We start from the raw sequence: 7882 nt of genomic DNA, 5'->3' as shown, positions 1-7882 counted from the left end.
TTTTTCCAGAAACAGGCTCCTCAAGCATTCACCTGGACTGCTACCAGGCAGGGCACACCATTTATCATCTGATCTGGAGAACCTAGTCCCTTCTTTCCAAATCATCTCAGCCTTTCAGAATCGGATTCCCCAATATGAATTGGCACCAGGCAGAGATGCTTGTGCTTTTTCCCAGGATTGAGCATTTGTTGGCTATCCCCCCTTTACATATATATTTTATATACATACTACTGTGTGACTCACTTTGTCCTACCCAAAATGAAAAGGTGGGGTATAGAGACTGTTATTTCCCCAAATTTTGTGCCAGACCACCCTCCAAGGGGAGCCTTCCATAACCACTAGGTAAATTAAAAAGCAGGGATTGGCTGTGCTGGGTGTGGCTATAATTTTCCCAATGGCTCCTGTGTAGCTGCTGATATGGGTATCTGCTTATAACTACCCTGAGGAGTTGGCAGTTATTCCCAAAAGGGGACAGCATAGTGGGTTGTATAGCAATGGCCGGGAGGCAGAATAGGGGGGTGTTGAACTACAATGGGTGAAGGGTAGTTTCAATTATATTGGAGACAAGATCCATGTTACCCAACCCTAGTTATGATTCTGAGATATATTATGTGACTTGACTATTTGGAAACCAAACTCCATTCAAGAAAACAACTATGTAAGATTATTTTGTAATTCCTCAGACCAGAATCTGGCGCAGGTCCAACCTTGTCTCTTCCCTATTTAATAAATTTCCCTAGGATCAAATATAAACTATTTGACATTTAAAGCCTTGGCTCTAGTCTACCTTTCCAGGATTTTGCACATTACCCTTTGTCATATACTCTATTTTCCAGTCAAACTGGCTTATTTTCTGTTTTCCATATGTGGCATTCATTTTCCATCTTTTCTAAGCTGTTCTCCCATGCCCAGAACATACTCTTCCCTCACTTACATCCTATTGTAGCATCCATACCTTCCTTCAAAAGGCTATTCCTACAAGTGGTCTTTCTTGATTGCTCTAGATCAGGGGTAGGGAACCTGCAGCCTCAAAGTCACATGAGGCCCTCTAGGCCCTTAAGTGTGGCTCTTTGAACCCAAACATGTGGCCCGAGGGCCACATGTGGCTTTGAGGTTGCAGGTTCCCCACCCCTGCTCTAGATGCCTGAGCCTTCTTGCACATAGAAATCACATTGTATATACAGGGTGTCCCAAAGGTCTTAGCGTGGTTTTGAGGTATACTGTTTTGAGCTATTAAATTTGAAAAATGCACTAAGACTTTTGGAGGATGCTATATTTTGCACTTAGTTATCTTTGTACTTGCTCCCACTCATCATTTCCTCCTCCTGCTCAAAGGGCAGACTGTTTCCGTATTTGTTTTTCTATCCCCAACATCTCCCACCGTACCTGGTTTATGGTAAACACCAAATAAATGCTCCTTGAATGAATGAATAGCTCTGTGTAAAAAAATGATCAATGGTGGTACAAGCTAATTGAAAACACAATTAAAAGATAAAGTTTTACATGAAGAGAAAATATGAGCTCAGTGGGATCTCTATTAAGAGAAATCAACTGGTAACATTTTTCATTACTTCCTATTCCTCTGAGGAGTAGTAAATAAATAAAATCAGCATTCTTAGTTTCTTACCTTGGGTCAGGGAGAGAGATTATTTGTAAGGCTGAATTAGAATTATTATATAGGAATCCACATAGACACAGATAAACTGACAATAGAAATTAGGGCACAGAGTTTATTCCATTTTGGCTTTTTTTCCTTGACTTTGTAGTACCAAGTAATTAATTTATATGCTTTGGGATCATTTAGCCCTTTCAAGGAAAGATCAGGCAGAATCATTGCCAAGGGAGCCTTGGTTTGGATTTTTAACAAATGTAGGGCTCTGTGCCTGTTTCAACCAAGTCCCTGAAATTGGGTTAAAAAGTTCGAAATAGTGTCTGGCACTTGCAAGGAATTTTTTTCGTGGCCCACAGAGATCACTGAACACTATAAGAACAACACCAACACAGAACTATTTTAGAACTATTTTTGAAAGGTGTAATGGTGTCACCAAAAAAAAGAAAGTAATCAAAAGGTATCATCGCTCTGGATTAAGTAAGAATGTGAGATGTCAGGCATTGGAATAAATGGAGTTCATAATAGTTGCCAGAAAATTATTAAGTTTATAACTAACAAAAGTGAAAATGATTAGTCCTTGGCTTCTACTCGGGCTCAGCTAATTTAAAGCATTGAAGTGGAGGTCTGTTTCTGTTGGCACCTGGGATGCAAGCAACGGATCACAGTTGTGGAAACAGCTCTTTCTCATCAGATGCCAACCATAATTTGGGTTTGCTGGCTGGTTAGCAAGAGAGAGCAGAGGGAAGGGGAGGGAGGAAGCTGAACAACTTGCTTGCTGTCCGATGGACAGGCTTCCATTTTAGAAAGTGTTCACACCCTTCTCCCCTACCTGCAGCCCCACTATGATATTTTAGAGGACTCTGTTTGCTCTTGGGGTGCAAATGGAGTGTAAAGGATAAAACCACAAAGGGGAAAACAACTCTGCTCAGTGAGGAAATGCTTCCACCCTAAAACAGATGTGAAAAGATCTCAGAAGGGACAAAAGCTCTTCCTAACAGGCAAAGGCCAAGAGAGGACCCAGATGGAGGAATGTTTCTGGCTCCATAGAGCTTAGCACATGGAACCACAAAGCACTCCCTTGGGCTTGGATGGGTGACTGCTGTGTGCTTGGATAGGAGGCAAGTTTATTTACCACCAATAGAAATTAAGTTTTCAAGAGATGCAGCAGCTGTTGTAATCACTATCCAGCTGGGGTCCAAACAGCTGAGAGTCTAGGGATGCTGACTGCCATCTGGTGAAACCTGGCCATGCATCCAGGCAGTCAGCAGGCACATCTGTTCCTTCTGTAAGAGGAAGGCACTACCATGGCAAGGTTTTTTAAGCTAGCTGCCTCCAAAGGGACCATGAGCACAATGGAGTCAAGGGCACAGAAGCAAAAGGACACAAACAGAAAATGGTGTAGTGCTGACATTCTAAAGCCCATCTCTATGTGGAGTCAACAATTGTGCCATGAAGGTTCTCAAAATAAACCATTGGTTTCCCAATTCTTTTTCTTTATGCTAGGCTGTGGTGCCTTGAATTCCAAGATGGGTACTTGAATATCCTGTATTTTCATGTGGATAAGTTAATTACTTGAAAAGTTTAAAAAACCAACAGCTTGGGGGTTTTAGTGGACTGCAACCTCAGTATGTGTCAGCACTGTGATGTGGCAGCCAGAATAGCTCAAGTGATGTGGGGCTGCATTTAGAGGAGCATAGCTTCCAGGAATAGGGAGATGATGGTACTTTTGTACTCTACCCTCTTTAGGCTTCATCTGGAGTACTGTGTTTAGTTTTGGGTGCTTTAGTTGAGGAGGGAAATTGACAAATTGGAGAGAGTCCAGAGGATAGTGACCAGGATGGTCAAGGGCCTTGAGTTCATGTCATATGAGGACCAGATGTAGGAAATGAGTATGTTTATCCTAGAGGAGAAGAGACTGGGGGAGGGCACTGGGAAGAACATGATCATTGCCTTCAAGTATCTGAAGTACTTTCAAGTAGAAGAATGATTAGGCTTTTTTCACTTGGTCCCAGAGGACAGAACGAAGCGCAATGTATTTTAGTTATAAAGAGGATGACAGGACAGGAAAAAATCAACAACTTCCTAACAGTCAGAGCTGTACAAAAATGGAAAGGGCCACTTCAAGTGGTGATGTATTCCCCCTATGTAAAAGTCTTTAAGAGCAAGTTGGATGACCACTTGATAGATATATTACACTTATATCATGGACCCCTTTGGTATAGTTAATACTATTAACTATATGGTGGGGATTATTTTTTGTATATAGGTCAGAGTAGATCACTGCTGAGGTTCCTTCTACCTCTCAAGTTCTGTGAAGTATTCCGAATGTGAGTCAGGAAGACTCATGAGATCATAGGATCATAAATTTAGGGTTAGAGGGCATTTATTCCAATCCCCTCAATTAACACAGAAGGAAACCAAGGTACAGAAATACAAAGTGACTTGCTCAAGGTCACACAAATAGTAAGTAGCAGTGGTGAGATTTGAACCCTGATCTATTTCCAATACTATTGTTCTTTTCTTTGCGTCAATATTAAAAGGAATACCTTTAGAGCAAGGCTTCTTAATCTTAGGTTCGTGGATGACTAAGGGTTCTATGTATAGATTTCAAGTGGATCTATGCACTTGAATGGGAAAGAGATTTTGATAACTATACTTTAATAGAATTGATTTCCTTTGTAATTCTATTTGTTAATTTTTTGTGTTTAAAACCACTTCTTTCATAAGGTGTGTATAGGTTTCACTAGACTACCAAAGGGGCCCATGACATAAAAAAGATTAAAAAATCCCTCCTCTAGAAAGTTTTCTTTTTCTGGCTAGGCTTATTTTGTGTAGCACTAGAAGGCAGAAGTAGAATCAATGGATAGAAAGTACAAAGAGGTTGATTTCTGCTTAATATAAAGAAGAGCTTCCTTAAATGAGAACTATTAAACATAGGTTGTATTCCTTGAGGTTGAGGTCCTTCGAAAACCTATAAGGGATGTTACAGAATAGATTACTGTTTTGAACTGATTAGCCTAGTTGACCTATAAGGTCTCTTCTAAAATAGGTAGGACAGATAAATTTTAGATAGATAGAGAATCAGAGAATGTACAATAGGTACTACAGATTGTATTTTAAGGATATTGTGTGACTAATGGAGGGCTTATATAGGACAGTAATAGGAGGTAACATAGGTTGGACTCTGACTCTATTTTAAAATTCTATACCTGTATTCTTCACCAGAACTACTAGTCATTTTTTCTGTGGATATGTTTCTATTATCTAAGTCAGGATCTTTTAGCTTTGGCAATAGTATATCTTGTCAGAGTATATCCAACAACCCTTCATCTTACGGGCCCTTTGAAAGCAAAAATATGAATTTATTAATTGTACATGATGAAAATATATACTGATCACACTGGGGAAATTTTTCACTCAGAGTCAAACAGTCACCTATTAATCAAAATGGGAATTAGATCAGCCTTGAGGAATTTAGATTTAACAGTCTGTAAATATAGGAAAAGTTTTGTCATAGTTAATTGGAGTATAAAGACTAAAGATGATGAGCTTCAACCTATCTCTTCTAGTCTTACTAAGTGAAGCTCCCCGGTAAATGCGCTACTGTTTTCTGCCAGGGGCAAAATGAAAGTTGAATAGAATTTATTCACATCAACCAAAATATCAGCAACCCTGAAGATTTGCTACTGTAGGGGAAGCAATTCTGTTTAAAAGAGACTTGGTTTAAGAGAATCTTGCTTTGCTGGTTTGGTATAGATAGCTATGGGTCTGATTCACGTAAGAATAATAATGCTAATGCCAGATCCACGAAAGGCCACATAGTTGCTGAAATTTGGTAGAGACCCAGTGGATGGCAGCACAGTGGAGAAAGAAGACCTCAGAAGACTTCAGATCTCAGAAGCCCCCAGCTTAGCGGAGAAGACACCATAGCACATGATATCAGGACCTATGCAGGAAAACAACAAGCAGCAGTTCAAAGGCAGTTGGGATACAGTCCTGGGAGCATGAGACACTGAGGCCATCAATGTTTCTTCTTCCACCAGTAAAGCAGAAATCTGTGTGAGAACGTTGGTTTTTCTAAACTATTTCCTAAACTATTCCTAAACTGTCTTTGATTTTTGTTAATATGATCTCTGTTTTAATTCAAGTTTTGTCAGTTGTGGCTTTGAGTCGATACCGACCAAAATTATTCCTTGAACTCTGATGATCTTTCAGGGGCTCATATTTGAAGAGAACCTGTGTTATATAATAGTAGCTTATATTGTACATATATAGTTAGGTAAAGAAGCCATATACGTAAATGAAAAATACCAAAATTCATGTGAAGATACTTATAGCCATAAACAGAAATTAGGGAGGTTGCAACTTGCATGGAGAATACCCAAAGGAAAATAGAATAGAGAAATAAATATGTTTTTTCATAGGTTCTTTTGAACCACCATTCTTGATGAGCTGTGTATGAAACTCTTTTTTCAGAAGAGAAGGTGGGAGAGACAGAAAGAGAAGACTAATATTTCCTCAAAACAATCAATCAATGCAAATATTAATTTGCCTATTTTATAGATGAGGAAATTAAAGCTTCAAAAAGTTAAGTGATTTCACTTGAGGTTACATAGCTCATAAATTTTGAAGTTGGGATTAGAGTTGAAGACTTTAGATATCAAGTCCTGCACTAGGTCATACTACTTCTTCTGAGACAAATTTAGTGTACATGATTCTGTTTGAGTTCAAAAGCAAGCTTGCCTTCAGGGAAAAAGAAATAGAGTAAGTGGTCTCTGAGCCCTTCTGAATCCACCATTTCTGTTCCTCAGCTAATTTTTTCCCCTTTTTTTATTAAATATTTTATTTTCCCCAATTACCTGTAAAAACATTTTTTGACTTTTTTTTTTTTTTACAATTTTGAGATCTAGTTTTTATCCTACTCCCCACTCCCTGTTCCCTATCCCTGAGAGGGTGAACAATTTGATAAAGGTTATACATATTTAGTCATGCATACATATTTCCATATTAGTCATGTTGTAAAAGAAAATATAGACAAAAAATCCCAAGAAAAAAAGTTAACAAAACCCCCAGTATGCAGTCCTTTCTCTGGAGGTGGACAGCATTTTCCATCATAGCTCTTTCAGAATTGTCTTGGATCTTTGTATTGCTGGGAATAGCTAAGTGATTCACAGTTGAATATTATACAATATTGCTGTTACTGTGTACAGTGTTCTCCTACTTCTGCTAAGTTCACTTTGCATCAGTTCATGTAAGTCTTTCCAGGTTTTTCTGAAAGTTTATCGTTTCACTATACCATCATTATCATACAACTTGTTCATATATTCTCCACTTGATGGACATCTCCCCAATTTCCAATTCTTTGCCACCACAAACAGAGCTACTATAAACATTTTGTACATATAAGTCCTTTTTCTTTGATCTCTTTGGGATACAGACCTAGTAGTGGTATTGCTGGGTCAAAGGGCATGTACAGTTTTATAGTCATTTGGGCATAGTTCCAAACTGCTCTCCAGAATGGTTGGATCAGTTCACAAATCACCCAACAATGCATTAGTGACCCAATTTTCCCACATAAAATATGTTTTATCAAACTGCATAGATATCATTAAAACCCCCACTAACAATTTGAACCAATAATAGAAAAATCTCTATTTTCTATCATAAAGATACATAAGAAATCTGTTATTTGTTCTACCATATCTCTTTCTGCTCCTAATTGGGCTTGACAACATTTTTTTTTTTCCTACAGAAGCTTTTTCATAAAAGATCATTATAGAGAAGTTGGTAATCTTCAAGGACTAGAAGAAGTTTTTGTGGATGGGAAAGAAAGACAACCTTTGGAGATACCACATGGCCCATATTTTTGCTACATTCTGGCCTGAGTAATTGTAATATAATCTTGCATCAGTTTTTCCCTCTTGTGGAGTCTTGTCCCCAAATGATAAATTTATTCAGCATGTTTCAGAGCCAGCTACGGCCAGGCAACTGGACACTCACAATACAGTATAGAAACAACTGAGCTTAGTACTTCTTTAACAAGAATTATTAGTTAAAATAGGAAGCTATAAGGCATCAGGCTTTTCCCTTTCTTTCAGTTATATCCCCAGTGAGCTTCTTCCAACCCAGCACCACTCTGATTTTCTCCTCCCCCTTCTCCTCATTAATGGAATCCCTAGATGTGGCGTTGAGGTGTCCAGGGCTTCTTTCAAATTTCCCCACCTCCCAATACATCAATACATCTTGTGTTCTAGTGTCTATCTCCCTAGT

This window comes from Notamacropus eugenii, chromosome 3 (assembly GCF_028372415.1).
Source record: "Notamacropus eugenii isolate mMacEug1 chromosome 3, mMacEug1.pri_v2, whole genome shotgun sequence".
Taxonomy (NCBI): domain Eukaryota; kingdom Metazoa; phylum Chordata; class Mammalia; order Diprotodontia; family Macropodidae; genus Notamacropus; species Notamacropus eugenii.
Note: the sequence above shows the minus strand (reverse complement) of the source record.